Source organism: Diaphorina citri, unplaced genomic scaffold (assembly GCF_000475195.1).
Source record: "Diaphorina citri unplaced genomic scaffold, Diaci psyllid genome assembly version 1.1 scaffold529, whole genome shotgun sequence".
Lineage (NCBI taxonomy): Eukaryota > Metazoa > Arthropoda > Insecta > Hemiptera > Psyllidae > Diaphorina > Diaphorina citri.
Window position 1 is genome coordinate 155,389 of NW_007377963.1, and position 21,087 is coordinate 176,475.

General features: G+C 35.3%; 1 protein-coding gene across 1 annotated transcript in view; it reads right to left on the reverse strand.

The window, feature by feature from the left end:
* Positions 1 to 19,055, reverse strand: part of LOC103509779 (mucin-5AC) — a 67,777-nt gene extending 48,722 nt beyond the window's left edge. Inside the window, exons 1-2 of the mRNA XM_008474411.3 lie at positions 18,869 to 19,055; positions 753 to 805 (exon numbers count right to left, since the gene is read on the reverse strand). The gene's annotated coding sequence lies outside the window, so the exon portion shown is untranslated. The remainder of the gene's footprint in view (positions 1 to 752; positions 806 to 18,868) is intronic.
* Positions 19,056 to 21,087: the final 2,032 nt, after the last annotated feature.

Consider the following 21,087-nt stretch of genomic DNA (forward strand, 5'->3'; position numbering starts at 1 on the left):
ATGGCAATCACCCTAGCTAGGGCTGATTGAGAGGCTGATGAAAAACGCCGACCCTATCTGAACACGCGGAAAAGAATATACGGTCGCCCAAAAGAAAGGCATCGGATTTTAGTTATGTTGTGCTAAGTTCATCGAATAGCTAAGTCACAATCGCACACGAAGAACTGAAAATTTTAAATTTATAAGAAGCTTATATTTTTAACGAAACGTATACTTATCCTATAAATAACACAAGGTAAAGGGTAAAACGGTATTGGTTAAAGCAATGTTCAAGAGATAAGCGATGAGACCCTATCATTAGTAAATTGGTTACCAACCAAACAAACACTCAACCTTAATATAACAATACAGATGGGTACAATAGTTTAAATTGTGCCTGTAACTGTTCGTAGTAAAAGGTTATGAAGACACTAGATAGAGAAGTAATAAGCTTATGGTTTAATTTTAAAGTTACCACATCTGTAGGTATTATTATTTATTATTTGTAGTCATTAAATTGCAATAATGTCATCACATGGGTCTTATGTTTCGTAATCAATATGTTTGGTGTTTGTATTCATGGGCAGAATGAAGTAGAGGTCTCTGAAAATTTCAAGTATTATCTAATTAATTAATTATTACGAGTACCTAGTTAGGAACCTAAAAACCGAATTAAAAAAAAATCCTAAAGGCAAGAGAGTTCCCGAATATCAGCATAGCTTCACCTCATTCTAGGAATACTTAGGTAGGTATTTGATGGATGTAAAACTTACCTAAGGAATGGTCATCTGTGATGCATAAACCTTGTTTGTGTTGGAATGTGATCCTGCAAAAATAATATAAACGGACAGTTTATGTATATACGTCAGTAATTTGAGACGGTTTAGAATGGTTTCAGAACATGATGGGAAGGATGAGCGAGTAGTTTTTATTACCTGCTAAATGCTTCAGCAATGTTCCAGCATGAAAAGTTGTTCGAGCAGAAATTTAATATAGATTTACTTTCAAGGACATTGTTTTCTTCTCGTTGATGCACCAATAGATTAAGTTCAGATTGATGAGCTAGGAGCCCAAATGAAGTGACATTTAAATCTATATAAAGGACATCTACTTGTCTCTTTTTTTTACGTGTAGATTTATATTGCATTACACGTTCCTCTTTATTAGGATGACTTTTATTTCAGATGGTTAATCTGATTTTAAAAATGAAATGAGTTGGAACAATGGGTGGTGATAAATTTGATCTCAATATCGTCTGACTTGTGAAAGGGATGAAATACACCGCATTGGAAAATCTTTTGTTTGGGAAATTAATTACCCTAATAATTTATCTCTCTCTTTATATTATTTATTATAAATTATATTATGATTATGACCAATAATGTACCTACCTATATCTTCTAAAAGGGGATTTGTCACTAAATTGAGATCCATTGATCTTTGAAAGCTTTTGAATACCCTATGTCTATTTTACAAGGCCAAAAAAGAAAATGTTGAGTATCATTCAGAATGCTACGCTCACCCTGTTCAAGCGGATGTCACATACTGCTCTAAAGAGATAGGTACCTACCTACCTAATTTTTACGTGTAAGCTATCTCTTCCTTTGCCAAAGGAATCAATACAGGATTATTACAGCTAAATAATTTTCTCTCGGACTCTTACGTTGAAAAGGGTTAAGATATTCAAGAAGATATGAACTAAGTAATATTCAAGGTGAATACCAGACTAAAGTAGACTACATTCACTTGTCTTGAAATTTACTGCATCTAATATTTATATTGATAAGTGCAAAGCCAAGAATCTTGCTATAGGTAGCGAACGTATAGATTCTAGAGCTATCAATATAGGTAAGAAACTCAGAATGGCAATGTTCAGGGATAGAAAGAAGATTCTTAGATCATTTTCAGAGAGAATTTCTCATGGATTTCATGATCATAACGAGTAAATGAGTTCGGTAAAGTTTACTCCAATACCTTCTCGCAGTCACTCTCAAGCTGTGTCCACACGTAGTTGAAGGCCGTCGATCTGCAGCTTTATAATACCTACTGGTTAATTGTATCGAGTAACTACCTAATATTCTTTTCCCTTGGTCACATTCAGCATTCAGTCATTAAAATAGGTACCTACCTAGTTTGATTTGATTTTTGTAAGTAAATTAATAAAATTGCCAAATTTACGTCCCAAAACGTCGCTGTTTTTCTCAAAACCCTGTTTTTGATTAGGTACTTCTTTTTTTCACCTTCAATATTGCTACCTCTCCTCCGCCCTTATTTAGATAACAATACCATATTCCTATTTATACCTATAAGTACCTACATCATATAAATATAACCAAGTAGGTATAATAAATAATTATTCCTATCGGTGTATCGGTATTGGACTCGGTCTTTTGTACTTTTGTTTTAAATTAAAGTTTTATAAATTAAACTTTGTTTGTGTCAATGAAAAAAAAAAAAAAAAAAAAAAAAAAAAAAAAAAAAAATGCCCATTTTTTTGTTCTTTATCGTCAAAGGGTAAGCCGGAAGTACCAGCTCAGATCCGAACTTTACTATAGGGTAAGTGTACCAGCTGTACCAGTTATTGGCCCCTGTAAAAAAAGCCAACCTCTGACTTAGATGATTTATGAATTTTATGATCGAGATTGTTGATATAGGTACTGTTCTGTACTGAGACCGTAACGTCACATTACCAACGGATATAACTTGGCATAAAATAACCGAGAAATGATGAGACAAACGGTGTTTTCTACTTCTGTGGTGAAGTGGTCAAGATGCTCGCCTAGTAAACAGGAGGGCGAAATAAAGAATATTTCAATATTTTCAACAATTAAGCTGATTGGCTTAAAAGTTTTGAATCAACAAATCAGATTGCTTAATTTAAGAGTTAAACTGTCTAATCTCTGTGGTCCTAGCAATGACTGATAGGTGTTATGGATCTGAAATCTTCGTTGATTGAACTGTTTGACCAAGGTGCTCTGTCCAGCCTAATCCATGAGTATGTACATTTATTATGCATTACTAAACACTAGTAGTTAATTAAAGGTCAGTGTTCCAACACAAAGCTACATTATAACATGATTAATTAAATGGTTACGAAACTCAAGACTGAATACTCACAAATTAAAAACAGTAGAATGTAAAGAGTGATGTACCTATTCGTCTTAGCTTTGTGCTCGTTGGTAATTACATTACAGTAGTGTATTTATGTAATTAAACAGGTTCACATAGTCACACATGTTAGTTTTCCCACCATGATACGCCGCGCCGTGTTTTTCTTCTTCTTCTTCTTCTTCTTCTTCTTCTTTTCTACTTTTCTTGTTCCATTAGGTAAATGAAAGGGATAGAACTAACCTTATAGTGGTGGAGTGATTCGTCTTCGGATCTCAAGAGGTTTGACAGAGGGAACTGTAAATGCTAAGGTCTTATCGTCCCGAAAACGAAGAGAGAAAGAAGACAGGATAGGAGAAAGCCAGCCGTTCCGAGAACGAACCTTATCTGTTTAGGATAAAATCCGCCCCGGAGCTGGAATCGAACTGGTGACATAGCGTATACAAGGCAGACGTGCTACTCTCCAAGCTAACTAGGCTGGCAGGCTGTGGATCTATATTTTCATCAAATTTTCACCATCTATAAGCTTCTGTAGGTAGGTAAGTATTAGGTACCTATATCTGATAAATAATTGGTGGGTGACAATTGGATAACTGAATTTTCCTCAACACACATACATAAATGATTATGTATTTGTTTATTGGTAGATTTGACGTTTATAATGTTATTAGCAGAATATTAGGTTGTGCCCTTTCTGTATATCTACTCAGCAGTAGTTCTACTTAACTAGTCTATAGGTGTTTTTTCTGGCAGATATTCCGCTAATAAAGATTCACTAGTTTTTTTTTACTAGATATTATCGATGGGAGAAACATTTAAATATTTATCCGCTAAAGAGTGTTAACATTAAAAACAAATCAGCCATACGTTATATGTCTATGTATAAAAAAGTTATATAATTGGCATGTGTGTGGCTCAAATCTCGGTGATAGTGACCTAAACTCCTCAATATATGAAGATGATACCTGCCCTCATGTTTATATGTGGAGGATGCGTCCAATGATGTATGCGATTTTGTAACTGGCCAGTTTTTTGGTTATGAATATTCTACAGGGTTCAGAGAAAGTTCATCAGAGAAAGGAAATTAATAGAGTTTTGGTGGATGTGCTGAAATAACCAAGTTTTCAACTTCTATGTTGAAGAATATGAGAATATGAAGAACAACTTAAATAAAGAATATGAGAAAGAGATGTTTGAATGTTTTTAGTGGATGTGTCAAAATAACAAAAATTTCGCAACAATGATGATTTGGGAAGCGGAAGAGAGAGAGAGAGAGAGATTAGTGGAGATGTCAAATTCACACTCGCATTTCTCTGGAATCTATTGCCTTGATTTCCAACAATCCCACCTCTAATATGATATTTGAATTAGTGGAGACGCCAAATGCACAAGCAGTTCACCCTTGCAAATACATAGAATATTTACCAAGACGTAACAGAAATGCAAGGTGAAGTTAAGTCCTAATAATGTTTAACATAACAAGAGCAGTTAGAACATATCTTCTAAAGCTGTTCTCATTACCCTATAGGTGGGTATAAAGGTAAATGTACCACCTTCACTTTTTTATTACTTAGCATAAACCGAGACCTAAGCAAGATCTTCTTCTTTCAACAATTTCATTCTTACACAGACCAATTAGGAGCTTTTTTTTGTAAAACTTGACATTTTCGGTCGAATATTTACCTTGAAAAGGACAGGTTTTTGTTTTTAGTTTATTGGGTTAGTTGACTCGACAAAGTATCACATTTCTAGGGAGCATCTTGATATTTTGTCAATACGTATTCCAGTTTGTATATTGATTTCAAGTTCAGTAGGTATTTTGTAACAAATACTTTGTTGATGATGGGAAGATGAGCATTTATTGTCAATGAGGGGGGACTTGTGTTTAACATGCTAATAACTTCGATTCAGAAATATGCCTGACATTTAAGGTCTTGTGGGAAGAGACACGAAGCACTTGTTGTGGCATTTCAGTCTTTAAATATTCTGTTTACATATTTTATTACCTATGTGTGATGTAAAATTTTAGGTGCCAATAAATGTTTCAGATGATTTGTAGGTACCTCGTACTAAATAATTATATTCAGTTAGTGCTCATCTTTCTCTTGGGGCGATGCCCCCTCTTATACATGGTAAATCATTCAAGATAAATACGGTGACTGACATAATGTATGGATGACTGTCATAATTAAACGGACTTTTTGTTTGTGTTAGCTAACGAACGGTTTGTGCCATTTTAATGAAACCTTAACAGAAATGTTTAAGACACGCAGAAAAGTTTCTCATAACATTTTGGGATTTATCAAGCCTTTGATTCTAGACTCCAGTGAACTGTAAAACTCACTCTGAAATAAGGTAAGTAAAGAGAGCACGGCGTAAGTCAAGTCGGACCTAAAATTTAATTTTTGTGTGAAACATTTTCTCAAAATTTCATCAAAATTGGACTGATTGATTGTTTGTTTATAGTAAAACAAACAAGTAAAAAATACTCGTAAACGAAAAATCGTCAAGTTAAAATCGAGAACTAAAGTCATTCCTTCAGAAATTCTAACTACACATATTAAGAACTAAGAAAAGTACTCAGTAGGTAGGAATAGTAAGGTAGGAACTGTATGTCACGTCACGTTGTAGGAGACTAGAGGCCTAGGCAGATGAAAGATGAGACTATGAGACTTGTTATTTGGTCACAATTTACAAGATCGCAGATATTGAAATTGGTGAAGATGCCAAACGTCCTCTCACATTTCTTTCCCAGAAATTTAATATTATTCATGCAAAGATTTGGTGATTGAGCTATAATTCTCACAATGACTTTATTTTATCTTGCCTGAGGTTGTCATAGATTCATCAATGTTAATAGACATGTCAGCAAAATCAAACTAGGCAGTCAAATGCATACATAATTATTACATCATGCAAGGAAAAAAATTGATAACTGCATTTGAATTTGTCTGCAAATCGTACGATAATTTATCGTCCATTCAGTTCGTACATACGATAATCTTCATATATTATGTAAAACAGAATAATCACTTGGAGTGGTAATAACTCAAATTATAATGCCACAGAAGGGGTCCCGGGTTGCCTACGGGACTCTAAGCAATGACAGGACGGGTCGGTCTAGTGTTTGGTTGAATGATTATTGGAATTATTACGCACAGTGGGTTTCGATTCGCACCATATTTGGGTTTCGGTTAGTTTTCAGGATGCTAACAGCAGGTTAGCCCAGTGGTACCTAACGCATTTGCCATGCAGGAAGTTCCCGGTTTAACTTCAAACCAGTGAGAAAAAAGTTAATAAAACATAAAAGTGCACTTGCATGTGGATTGTAAGTTCAACAGATTACTTTCTAGTTTATTTACATAGCGCCTAAGTGGGAAGTATTGTGCCTTCTTTCATCTGATGGGAGACACTATGGAAGAGACATTCAACGACATAGGGCCGCCTGCCTTTCAAGCGCTAGGTCGAGGGTTCGATTCCCACCCGGGGCGGATTTTATCCCAAACGGATAAGGTTCGTTCTCGGAACGGCTGGCTTTCTCCTATCCTATCTTCCTTCTCTCTTCGATTTCGGGACGACAAGACCTTGGCAGTTACATTTCCCTCTATCAAACCTCTAATAATAATAATAATAATAATAATAATACTAATAATAACTGATGACCAGAAAGGCACGCAACAACATAGACCTCGCTTCGTTCAGTGAGAAATCAATAGTAGAACTTACCAGCTATGTTCTATCAGAGATGTGAGTGATGAGGGAGTACCTATTTGAAAAGGTTGAAGTTATTTAACCTTAAGTAAAAGTTTATCTGAAGAAGAATAAGAGGAATAGCAAGCAAGAGAAATATCGTCAAACTATGCAGGGTAAGCCGGAAGTACCAGCTCAGATCCGAACTTTACTATAGGGTAAGTGTACCAGCTGTACCAGTTATTGGCCCCTGTAAAAAAACGTGCTAGTTTTTGGCCCTTTAGTGAGTCCATCCCCATTTGACCCGTCTACACGTGCAGTGTGAGACCAGCCTGAGTCTGTAATGCAAAAACATTTGCAAGATCCAAGGGTATCAAAAGAAATTTTCTTATGGCACGTTCCCACTTGTTGTTCGGAAAAAAGTTGTGTCGTGTGTAGTGGAAACACTCTCAATGATTATATTACATCGCCTGCAATGACATTTGGAAAGGGGGGGATGATATAAAACTCACAAGTGGGGACGGGCCTTTAGGAGTATAATATTATCTTTTGTTGGACCTTGAAAATGTTTGTACCGTACAGACCGTAGGGGGTGGACTCACTAAGGGACCAATAACAAGTAAGTTTATTGCATGGCCCATTAACTGGTACACTTACCCTAGGTACCAATCTAGGTACATACTTGGTATAGGTACCGATATATAGGATTAGTATTGAATATATTGCCACGGGTGTCTGTATAGGTGCAAACAGAAATTTGAATACTGAAGTAATAGGTCATTGGTGAGACTTATGTGAAGGAGTATTAGCAGACAATAATACCTCTGATGGCCGGAACCACAATGGGAGTTTAAACCTAAAATCCGTTAGATTGAGCAATCAGTTGATTTAAATTTGAATTAAAAATGCATTACTTTCTTTCCTATAGGATAAGGAAAGTAAATCACAATGTACTCGAAAATCTGTTTAGCTAAGTTGAAACAAATGGAGCAGTTGCAGTTGGGTAAAAATTATGAATAAAAGGTCGATTCCTACGTAAAAAGTTGTGAAAAATCCAAATCTGAAGTCAAAACTCCGAGAAAGTAACTTTAAAAGGTCGAAAATTCATTTTTTTAATTGCCGTTCTGATTAAAAAGTTCAAAGAGTTGTGACGTCAGACTTAACGTCAAAATGCGCAGAAACGCTTGCGCACAAACAAACGAAGCCATGAATGATGACGTCATCGCCTACGGGAGCGTATGCCGTGACGTCAAACTTCACGATTTACCGGTATTTTTTAAATCGTGACGTCATCGCCTACGGGAGCATATGCCGTGACGTCAAACTTTACGATTTACCGGTATTATTTAAATCGATTTATCTCGGAATCTAGAAGTCGTAGAAGAAAAAGAAAAATTCCGTTGGTCCTCATTTTTCCTGCTCTATGACTTTGAAACATCACACAAGTAAGCGCAACTGATCTATTGTTTTCCTGCTCTATGACTTTGAAATATCACACAAGTAAGCGCAACTGATCTATTGCGGCCCCGGCCCTTCGGGAGATGGAATTTCCGGACTGATTTTTTTTAATAATAATTTGTAATAGACATAGGTAATATATTATGGTATATCTAATTTCTTAAGGAAGAAGATTAGATACCTACTCATCTATTAGGTACCTATTGACTCATGAGAGTCATATAAGTAATATTAATATTTACCTAGGATATTAATCGGTACCTATAGAGATACCTACCTGGAAAGTTAAAAATTTAGTTTTTTTTCTCATTAGTAAAAAAAAATCTACAACCTACCGAAAATTAAAATCGGGCTTCGTGCGTACTAAACCAACATAATTACGCACTAGGCTACAATCTACATACTTGTATGTATACCAGCATACCAACTCATACTTAATACAACTCTTACTTAACCCAAGATACCTATTAAACAGCTAACTGCACTAAACTACTAACCTATTGCTGATTGCTGTATTACCTTGTGCTGTTGCGATGAAGATGCTATGCCCTCAGGTCAGGTTTATTGATTATTCTTCAAATTGATTCAAGGACTTCGTTTAGATCAAATTCAGATGAGATTTCAGATGCCAACCTACAAAAGTTTCAAAGAAGAAGACCTCGAAAGTTTAAATTTTTCTCACTGTCTGCTCTGGGATAGAATAAGTTCAGATTGAAGACAATGGCATGATGGCGAGTACCTCTCGTATTTCCATTTTAAAATTAGTTTGGTTTTTCAGAGCTTGATCTTCTTCATACTTGGGGTGCAAAAAAATCGAGTGCATTCGTATTTATGCATGAAATTTATTCCCTGTTAAATAACATAATTCATAACAACATATTAAGTGTAGGTTATGAAACATCTTGTTCAAATATCAATTTGTACCTACCTATTCAATGGCAGTTTATGACAGATGTATTTTGCCTTTGATCTTTTAAATCAATCACCTTATCGCTTATCGGTGATATCGGTGATCTAAGCTCGAAACAAGAACAAGAGAATCTCCATATTCTCTATGAAAACATAACTTATTTATTAAGATTACTTAAATCATTCGGATTGTGCAAATTGTTTTATTAGGTACCTACTTTTATTTTTGTTATAATCAGACAAATTTAAACATTCAAAGTCGCAACTATGGAAAAACTCAAGCGAAGAATAAGAACAAAGGAAACAGAGATTATTTATAAAGAGGAAACTGTTGTGATATGGAACTGAAAAGAAAAGAGAGGCAAGTGAATTCATCTAGCATTGAATCCTACACAAGACAAGATCGTTAGAGATCTAGGATCTGTGGTATTGTATCAAAGGATGGAAAGTGAATTATTTACCATCACGCAGTCATTATCATGCTAAAACATTTCCATATGAAACTCTAATAGGAATAAATAAAGGTCATCACATCACATCTCCGGCGTCCATTTCAATATAAACCTGTTGGCTGACGTCACGCTAGTATTGTTCACAAACTCTGTCATGATAATCAGTAATCATCTTTCCTATGAAGAAGAAAATCCCCGCGGTGACTTCAGGCTTGGTAAACAGAAGAGCGTGGGTTCGATTCTGACCCAGGCATGTGCTTACACCCTCAATAAGTTTTATTTGTGCCATCCTAGTTAGTTTGGAGGGTAGCGTGTCTACTTACGTTCGGAGTCGGAGTTCCCGCTCGGAACTGATTTTATCCTAAACAAATAAGGTTCGTTCTTGGAGCTGTCTTTCTCCTATCCTGTCTTCCTTCTCTTTCTCCTATCCTGATGTTTAAGCCCTTAGCAGTTATAGTTCCCTCTTTGAAAAAGAATCCTTATTTGTTGCAGAAAACCAACTTGAGTAGTGCAGTGGACTTTGGATCCTGAGGTTGAGATGGTCATCTCTTGTTTCAACGAATAGGGTAGAAGAATTAGGTAGGTACTTGGCGATTGAGGTACCTACAAAATAATTGGCAGTATTATTTACCTGCCTCGGTGGTGTAGGGGTCAAGGCGCTCGCCTGATAAACAGGGGGGCGTGGGTTCAATCGCAGCCGAGGTATGGAATTTTATCCTCAATATAATTTGAGAATTTGACCACAATAATAGTAGTAGCCTACTGGACATTTTTTGAATATTCGTGTTGTTTTGATACTACTGTAAAAAAAGGCGCCAAATTCAAATTTTTCTTCATTATAAAATACAATAATATTTTAGTGAGGATTTCGTGTAAGACTCCATAAGGATTCATTGAACTTGGAACTTGGAGGACATTACAAGGAATTATTTTCGGCAGCAATTTGATGGGCAGGATGAATAAATATTTCCAGTCAATGTCAATTAGGCAGACCATCTATGGGAAAACATAAAACCATACTTTGTGATGGTAATATTTAATTTTGATGGCAAGAAACATTGGTGTTATTCCCTACATTGCCTGTGAGAATACGAATATGTACCTACATTGGTGTTGTATTAGTGGAGATGCCAAATGCCATGTTTAATATTCTCGTTGTAAGTTTTGTTAGAAGGGAAACTTCTCATCTTGGTTTAGTCAGGAACTAATATTCAAGTCAATTTTGCGGCCTTACCGGATTTTCGGCTCTCTTTCTGTTAATAGCGATCAGTTATTGTGGAGTCATTACCAGAGTAAAAAGAAAATTTATACACTTACATAGGTACACGTACCTCGTACCTACTTGATAGAATTAGTAAAGGAGGCTCTTAGTAATGCTGTGATATCCAAAAAATAATATTGTGAAGAGGCTCTCAGCTTTACCACAAATAATTCACGGTGATTTAGATTCTACGCTAATACATAGGTTATCTACATAAATAGACAATTTTTTCCCCATGAAAGTTCTACCTGTTCCTTTATTAATTTAATTCCCCGAGTATTTCGTCTAATTAAAACACGTCTTTTGACAGTGGCCATTAGTGCGTTCATTTATTACAATGATCACTATTAGGATATTGGGTGACTTGACCATTGCACTGGGAAGGAAGACAAATGATGTGTGCAGAATATGGAATCGCCTGTGGCTGTGTATCGCTAAATCTATCTCCAGGTATTATCGCTGAACAAACAACAGGACCTATGGACCATTACTACCATTAGGTATTTATTTTTATGTGGTTTTCACATTTTATGGATTATTTAACGTGAGTATTTACAGTTTGAAAAAAAAAACCTAAAAATAGCACTACATTTTTTTTTTTTTTTTTTTTTTTTTTTTTTTTTTTTCTATGTAAAGTGTTCAAAGTGTGTGTAAAGTGAAAATATAAGGTGTGAACTTCATTTTAAACTTCACTTTTCATTGGTAAGTGTATTATTTAATCATTTATTAAGTAATTAATTATTGATCAACATTAAAAACAGGTTTTTTCCACATTTTCAAAAGTCGATCTCTTTTGATCATCATTATAACCAGTGGTTTCAATTCTCGACCGAACTTTGATTCGATCGAAACATGGTAATTCTATACACCATCAGTCTGATCGACTACTAATACATGGTGTTTTTATATTCGATAATTTTGATCAAGATTTCGGACATAGTGATTTTATTGTCGGCCAATTTGATCGGGAATAGAAACGTCATTGTTTTATTGTCAACCATGTTGATCCAGCAGCATAATAGGTCGGTATATCAATTTATTCAATTTTTCCCAAAGTTAATGTTGGTGAAAATAAGAATTCTGATTAAATTTAATTCTAAACTATAACTTTTCCTTGCAATAGCCCAATAAACTATATGAAATCACAAATGATCGACAACTAGTGCAATGCATGATCAACAACTAGAACAGGTGATCGAGAACTAGTGCATTTTTTGATCGAAATTAGATACACACTGATCGAGAACTAGTGCTTTTCTGAAAAATGAGTTTGAGCTATAAAAAAAGCATAAAAACAAAAGATATTGCTATAAAAAATAAGATACATAAATAATTTGAAGTCTTAGCTTTAATTTGACACCAAAATTAAAATATAACAGTGTCCAACAATAGAACCAGAGCTAATTGAAACTTAAAAACGTGAAAAATGATCGACTACTGGTACAGTCACCCTAGTTCAGGAAGTTGGGGATTTTGGTGCTTGAGATACCATTAAAAAAAAGGAAAAAATCATTCAATCCTTGCAAAAAAAAACAACAACAACAACAACAAAAAAACACGTACATTTTACCTTTTCTCCTGAAAAGTTTGCAGAATGGTTGATTGGTTGATAGGCGATGTTGTTTATTAAACGAAGAAATATTATGTCTGTATTACTGGATATTATTCTGCGGTATTACGCGGTTCATAAATTTCATTACGGTGCATGTCAGTAAGTGCATTTCAGTCGTTAGTTCAGGATCAATGATTTGGTAGAAAAACAAACATGTAAGGACGAACCTGATACCTACGAGTCAACTCAATGTATTTAACCTCTACCCTGTCATTGTAGGTATGTAGAAAGAGAAGAAGAAGAATGTAGTTATTGAATGTGGTAAAAAAATCACTTACCTACCTAGGTACGTAAATAAACAAACAATTCATAGTCTAAGGTTCTAAGCTAAGTTAATAAAAAAGACATCAAAGAAAATTCAATATCTTCATTTTGTGGTTTAATTATTTATTGAACCAAGCTCGTGGCTAATAAGTTACGTATAGATATCTGTTAAAGTTTCAATAGCTTATAGGCAAAAGAGCCTGAGTGAGGTCTACAGTTCATAGAACTAAGTACTATAGTTTTATAGGTGGGTATTATTGATAGGTATATAAGTAAATAACTATGTACCTACTTACCTATCAAGTGCATAATGCCCTGAAGTAGGGAGTTCAGAACATACACATAACAAATTTTAGTACCTACAGGAGATATTTTGAACTTTTTGGAGTTATACGTTTGCAAACATAACACAATGTAGATTTTGTTTCTCACACATAAATTTCATTACGTTTTACCTAATATAAGTCATAGCTCATACAATGCATGGTAAATATTTATTGGTGTTTTGATTTATGAGCTTGAACCCGTATACCTAAATCTTGTACTTACTCTTCCTACGTTCTAGCTAGGACCAAGGTAAGTTTTCTAACGAGAGAGCAGCATTGTTGTTTATGTAACGTTGGGATTCTTTGTACAAGGAAATGACACCTAGACAGACACTCTTATAGCTTTTATCAAATAATGTTTGTCTTTTCCGGAAACCGACCCCTGCACTTCTCATCGAACATTTTCTTTTACTTCATTTTCAAATATTTTTGGGAAAAGTAAGGCAAACAACAAACAAACAAACATAAGAAAAATACTATTTTTGGGAGTAACACCTGAATTTTTATATCATGCACCGAAAAATACTTTGAACCATCATGCAACCAACGAGTACTTACTGAAGTTGTAAAGGAATCCATGTCATTCAGGTTTAAAGGATTTTTTTCTTCCTGTGTAGAAATTTCATTATTCGAAAAGTTAAATCGGGACGATAACTTTTTTTACGAGCTCAAATAGCAAAGGATAGGTAGGTAAGTTCCTATTGGCTAGACGTAAGGTATTATACCTACTAGGCACTATCTGGGCACACAACTCTATTGGACTACGACTCTTCGTTACTTCATGCTTTCTTCATTATCCTGAGGACTATAAAATTCAAGATCGTGGGAAGATTTCATTATTTGTAAAGGATTCAATCATGACTCATGAACTGTTCTATGTGGAGATTGTCGGGACTGAAGGAATTCAACTGTCAAAGTTCAAACTTTGCAACGAGGCCCTGGTGGTCAGTGTTGTCAATTTACCATCAAACGAGGAGCTGCGATGTGATATTTGAAAGATCAAGTTTATTTATTTATTTATTTATTTTAAGAGGTCTGATAGAGGGAACTAACTCTAGCAAATGAGGACTTCTCGTCCCGAAATCGGAGAGATAGGAGAAACTCAGCCTTTTCGAGAAAAAACGTTATCTGTTTAGGATAAAGTTCGCCCCAGGTGAGAATCGAACCCGCGACCTAGCGCTTACAAGACAGGCGGGCTACTCTCCAAACTAACTAGACTGGCCAAAACAACTTAAATACCTACATTACCTACTGAATTTTCATCTCTAGAATCTTTAACATTTGGCCACTTATTCAGGCCAACATACAACAATATCACACAACTAGATATCTTACTATGGCTATTGGCTAGTGGATTTTCCCCCATTATTAATTTGCATAGGCTCATAGGCACTTAAGAGTAAATGAATCAATTAAAACAACAATGATATAAAAAATTGGTTTTATACTCAATTACGTACGGCATAGTAAAAGTAAGCCTCTCATACGTATTTACCTAAACAAGATACGTAAAAAAATTGTCTATTATGTTTGTTAGGTTTGGTACCTATTCATAATTTTGTTGTATGTACGTACAAATTAATCGTCAGTTGAGATTTTTTATGAATAGTAAAAAATATGAATGATAAAAATATAAATAAGTAAATAAATAGGGAAGGAAAGTTTTTTAGTTGAACCTACCTTAGATTATATTTAATTATTATTTTTTACCGTTTGAATTATATATGTGTGGGTTTTTTTTACTATTATTTAAATAGGTTTTAGGATGTTACCTTGAGTGTGACTTGCAGTAACAATAAATGATTTTGAAAAAAAAAGTGATAAACAAAGTTTATTGTTCTATAAAGATATTGTTCTTTTTTACAAACATGGTTTTACTTATATTTTTCCAACAGTCGAGATTTTCATTTGTTAAGTCCGGGAATTTGCAAACGTAAAGTTCAAAACGAATAGAATAGGATGACAGGAGATCCCTTGATTTTAGGAAGGAGGTAGGTAGCTATCTATTGCCAGGATTTGAGACTAAAAAGTTCCTTCTAGTGCCGAGAAGTTTTGACCAAAGTACTAATCCAGTAGGTGTCGGTATTGAAAATTATTGGAATAATAACTGTCTTAAGGAAGGGATTTTATCAGTCTTAAGCATAAAATGACAGTCCGAAATGTCCTTCCTCAATTAATGCCCCATGCTAAATTCCATTACTATAATTTTATGAAGCTAAATGACCTCCAAATCGGAAGTTCATCGCGTTAAAACACATTTTTTTGTATTTTCATCCGCATATTCCAATAATAACCTCCCAATATACGAGCAAAAAAGCGATGTAAACCCGCGATACAAAATCCCAGAGTGTAAGCACGAGTATCCTTTGCTTAGAGCATTTCATTACTGACAGCTTAGGGGAGCATGATGACCTGCCGATCTCATTAACGGTGTGCTCTAATAACATAATATGATCCTCTAATAATGTGTGTTACGAGTAAGTAGGTAAGCATATTAAATGATGAATACCCTGGTATCCGATAGATACCGATGATCTGTATTACTTTGGTACTTATTCCGAGGCAGGTTACGAGTTGAGTCCCAGGGTCCCAGACGGGTCTCTTTGGGGTAAATCACGAGTTGCGCCCCGCGTTTGAAAAAAGGCGAAACCCACTATCTAATGCTCCATAACCTTTCTTCCTAGCCTAGTTTGTAGTTTTTATCTCGCGAATTCAGCTGATGATATCAATTTATCTTCTCTTTTTCTCCGTCATTTGTAGAGCTTTGGAAGATGGTAAATTTATGACGAAAACTTCTTTTGCATGTTACCTAACCCTAAAATATATTCTTTTTAAGCCGGGACGCTAGTGTACGTATTCACGATTGCAGGACGCTATTCACCTACACCGCTCAGCGTCTTTAGATCTGATGGTAATGTTTTCATAAATACGATATTCATATTTCATGTAACGTGGCTAATAATGTTATTTTGCTCTGGTTTTCTGTCTATAGGAAGGTGAACACATATTGGTTCCAGTCAATCGGGTAATTGCTGACCAAGATTAATAAATATAGCGCCAAGAGCATCTATCTCGACTAAATAGTTATCAGTGATTCGTATGGAACCGCAGGAATGTTTTACTGATATCCTGATTTCCTGGGTCCATGGCCCGAGTAGGTACCTATACTGGCGAAATTTTGTGCACGTTTATTGTGAAGTTTGGACAAAAGAAGAATATCCCAACATTCCTAATGGAACTGTGTTATAACAATAATTAAAAAATCAATTGCTTTCAACAGTAAAATGGGCTACCGTAATACGATCTTGCCCAGGGACGAAATAAATATACCTACCCTATCTCTCCGTACTTGTGCCAAAGGAATGAAATTTTCTAGTCCCGTGGAGAATCGAACCTACGACTCTTCTATTACAAAGGGAACATCAAACACCTCTTAGACCGCACATACTCCTATTATGTAGGTACCCATACATAGTTCATCCTACACCCTACACTCATATCATTGCATTAGTGTAATCCAAATCCAAACACAACAGAATATAACTTGACCACTAAGATTCAATTTAAAATTTCCTACACTGAAATGGCCACTCGTATACATTTAATTAAATTGAAATTTGCTACCGTGTTTCCAACACATGTTTGTATTACACAATAATAGTTTTTGGTGAAAGAAGTAAGAAGAGTAGAGGCTTGAAAATTAACTCTAATAATACGTACGTGGTGTACAATGGGTACTCAGCCTTCTAACGAAATCTCTTTGGTTTCTCTTGAATGAAATTGTAAAATTAAATATGAAGCCAAACCAATAATTACGTACTTACGCATATTAGGTACACGCATGTTTATAATATTAGAGACATACCTACTTGTACACACTGCCTTCCAGATAAAATTAAATTTATCTTGGGAGAAAAAGGGATCAGGACATTGGGAGAAAAAGGTATTACCTATCAGCAAGCACTGAAGGTAGTCAATTTACGCTCGGGTCAATTAAGTCAATGATTTATAATAATTATTCATTTTGTATTTTTGTCCGAAAGTAAAATCCGGTGATGGTGAAGAAAGTTTGAGCCAATTTAACTGAACTCAACGGACGAAAGGAAAAGATCTGGAGCAATCTTTTAAAGAACAAGAAAAATCCACACTCTATTTAGGATTTTCAAACCCGCGCGGTGCCGTGTCTCTTGCAAGGCAAACGTTGTATAACCACCAAAGTACCCAAGGCAAAGCAACCATTTAACCATTTTTTGTGGAAGGTTTTGCGAAAAATCATTTTGTGGGAAAACCAATTTGAATCTGATCCCAACCTATATTCTAATGGTTGAATGTTTACTTAAACTTGTAATAAGGTTCGTGATCCGACGATCCAGTACAATGTACATAGATACCAGTACAATGTACATAGATAGCTAAAGAAGATGAGTGTTACCCATAGCCTAGTGACCTCTTCGTATAAAATGGTTCTCTCATTGGTTTGATGGCGCATAATATTGAAATTGCATTGAACTCTTCAAGTATTCATCTATTGAGATTGACCGGGATGTTTTCCCTCTCTAGGTTGATGGTTTATGTTCTTGATTGAAATAAAATTTAGGTCTTCGGGTTAGAACTCAATAGTTGGCTGATTTGAACTAATTTTACTTTGGTATTCCCGTTCAATGATACTAGTAGGTATGGTTAAAATATAATTTAAAGTTAAACTTCAGAGATACAAAAAGCTTCAGAGATGCGCCAAAGGAATCAAAGGAAATCACGTACTTTATTTCGTAAACAAAAAGACAGCCTAGTTAGCTTTGAGAGGAGTACGCCTCCCTTGTAAGCGCTAGGTCGCGGGTTCGATTCCCGCCTGGGCGAACTTTATTCAAACCCTTAACGGATAATGTTCGTTCTCGGAACGGCTGGCTTTCTCCTATGCTGTTTTCCTTTTCTCTTCGCTTTCGGGACGATTAGACCTAAACAGTTATCGTTCTCTCTATCAAATTGAAGAGATTGCTAATAAGGTCTTATTGTACCGAAAGCGAAGAGAGACAAAAGATAGGATAGGAAAAAGTCAGCCGTTCTGAGAAGGAACCTTATCTGTTTAGGATAAAATTCACCCCAGGCGGTAATCGAACCCGCGACCTATCGCTAACGGGTTTATCTTACTATTCTTACTTGATCTGGGATCTGGCGGAGAGCCATATTATTATTATAACAATAGGTATTTAAAATTTATGGAACAAACAATCTAAATTGGCCAACATTATCCAAGAAGACCAAATAATAAATTTAGTATTGATGAATGAGTTAACATAAATACCTACAGGTAAGTACATAATTACCGAGTATCTTTACTGTACAAAGAATAAATAATACTTACATAGATTTGGTTGATGTCCCTAGTCTTATGTTATGTGGTTAATAGTACATACCTAATAGGTAGGCAAGGCACAATATTAAGCACAGCACAAAAGGCTAGCGATCTATTGGAAAAAAACTTTTTGGAGCCAACTTTCAAGAATTATTCTTTGGGACCATCACCAAGTTCCTAAACGCATGCTTGACCAAAATAGAGTTGATATTCAATGTCAATTTTGACCTTTATGTCGTAACGAAAATGCTGCAAGTAGCTTAAAAATAATCTTACCACACTGTACGTTATTTCTACAATTCAAACCTTTATTCCAATACTTTATAGCCTTTGGTATCAAGTTGATGCTTGATGGTTTTTGCTAATGACCTTTGTGAAGAAAAATCATTGGGTTACAAAAATGTAAACCAATAAAAAATGACACAGCAAATTCGAGAGAAAAAAATCAAAAATTACCTTTTCTTATTTTTCAACACTAAATCTGTGAAAACTGCACAGGCACACTAATAAAATTCACAAACACTGGTTTCTTTTAGAAAAAAAAAGCACACAAAGTTTTGTCTTATTTTCCACGATCGAACTGATAAAACGATGTTTATAAAAATCGGCGACAAAATAGAAGTTCCCACGTGACAGAGCACAGGCAAGGTGTAGTAAGCAACTAACTGAAATGTAGACGAAAGAGTCTGGGCTTAGTGATAGTAAAAAAGAAGAAGATAAACCAGTCTCATGTTAATGGTCTGCAATTCTTCAATAAACTAGAGAAGAAGGTGGTATGTAATTCTGTTATAAGATAGTTTCAGGGTTGGAGCCTACAAAAGAATACAAACTTTGGTGGTTTTCAGCCAAGATTTCTGACCTAATGACAGTCTCAACATTAGAACTCCCTATGGTCTATGGTAAACAAATTTTAAATCAACAGAATCTGCGGTCAAGTGGTCAAAGCCACTCACCTAGTAACCTATGGGATATGGGCTAGAGCTTCGGGATGGACAGAAAATTGATCTTAGCAGATGACTAACTGTCGGACACATGACAAGAGCAGTAAGGACCTAGATACGAGTAAGTAGCTACTCAAAGTCGGTATAGAAATAGTAAAAAAGGTAGGGTTTTCTTTTCTTTCTTTTTATTTCGTAGCGATGGAACATTTATGTAGACCGCATGTTGAGCAAAAAATGACTTTTTAACCAATCCAAGACTCTCGTAGTACGCTACGTAGTCCGTTTAGCCCAACTTTATTGGTAAGTAGTGTAAGTACGTATCAGGTATCACCCAACTTGAGAAAACTTTTCGCTCATTCGGTCAAAATCACTTGTTGTATCTCGCCAAGCCTAGGTTTGTTCTCAGGCCTTACTCTTCAAGTACCTACTCACTGTACGTAAAGAAGAAGATTATTTGGTCAAGGTTACATCATTTAAAAATGTTCTCAGTCAAAGTACCTACCTATTTTTTCCTCCTTCTTTTTTTTACTTTTTTCAATCTAGATTCTGGAAAGATAGGTATACGTACATCTAAAAAAAATTCATAATCTATGAAAATAAGATTACTTGAGTTTTCCCTGTTCTCAGTGGATAGGTATATGCTTATTTAAATTAAAATTTAGACTTGGTATCCCTAGCTACCTACCTACCTACCTACCAGGAGTAATTAGATAGGTACCTATGTATACCTACATTCCTATTTATTATTATTTTATTTTTAATATTTTTCACCTCGGAACTCCTTTTGCATCAAGACACAAACACCCATACCTACCTAGCCGCGGACGGAAAAGTTTGGTCAGAAAATTTTCTGCCCAACCGAGATTCGAAAACTTCACCTCCGGGTTATTAACTCTGTTTGTGTTGGCGCTAACATTTCAGACTGACCTTTCGTATTGAAATAAAATGCAAATGTTACTTGTTGTCTCTTCTTCAGGTTTATAGTCTCATCCTTGTGAACATTTCCTGTATAAAAACTTGGTTGAAATTTGTTTGGTGTCAATAGGGCGAATAACAAGTATACCTACATCAGTATTATATCATTGATAACACCTACTTGATATAAATTAAAGATCCTAGTGGACACTTGGGTCCTGTTCCAGAGGTAACTTGGCGCTTTGCGATTCACATTTTGCAGTTATGATGTAATATTATAGGGGATTTTGTTTAATATTACATGACCATTGTAGGTATCTAATAGATAATTTGAATAGAATAGAACTTTTTATCCTGCCCGAGTAGGATGGAAAAGTCCCTATGCCCCCTTTGTTATAAGTAGGTTCACGTTGTAAAATTACTTACCTAGTAGGTACTTTTCTTTTTTAATCCATTTTCATATAAATTACGAATTGGTAGATTATAGGTGCCTGCCTACCTACCTAATGAAGTAATTACCTGTTTCTCTAAATCTCATCATTCAGAGTCCTGTACGCTTGTACCGAGATAAGTTTCAAATTTTCACCACCAAAAATATTAGTTTCTCAAATTTTATTACCCACTTTCCTAGCATATTTTTATTAAAAGGTTTTTAAGAGCTTTCGGTAAATGACCAGTGGTCAGTTCCAAAGCAGGACGTTAGAAGAGCACTCAAAGTAATTTAAACTTTGATGCAATCACACGTAAATGTTGACCACTAAATTCACCTCCTAGACCAAAGCTTGAACTTTCGACCTCACGGAAGTGCACCATTAGACA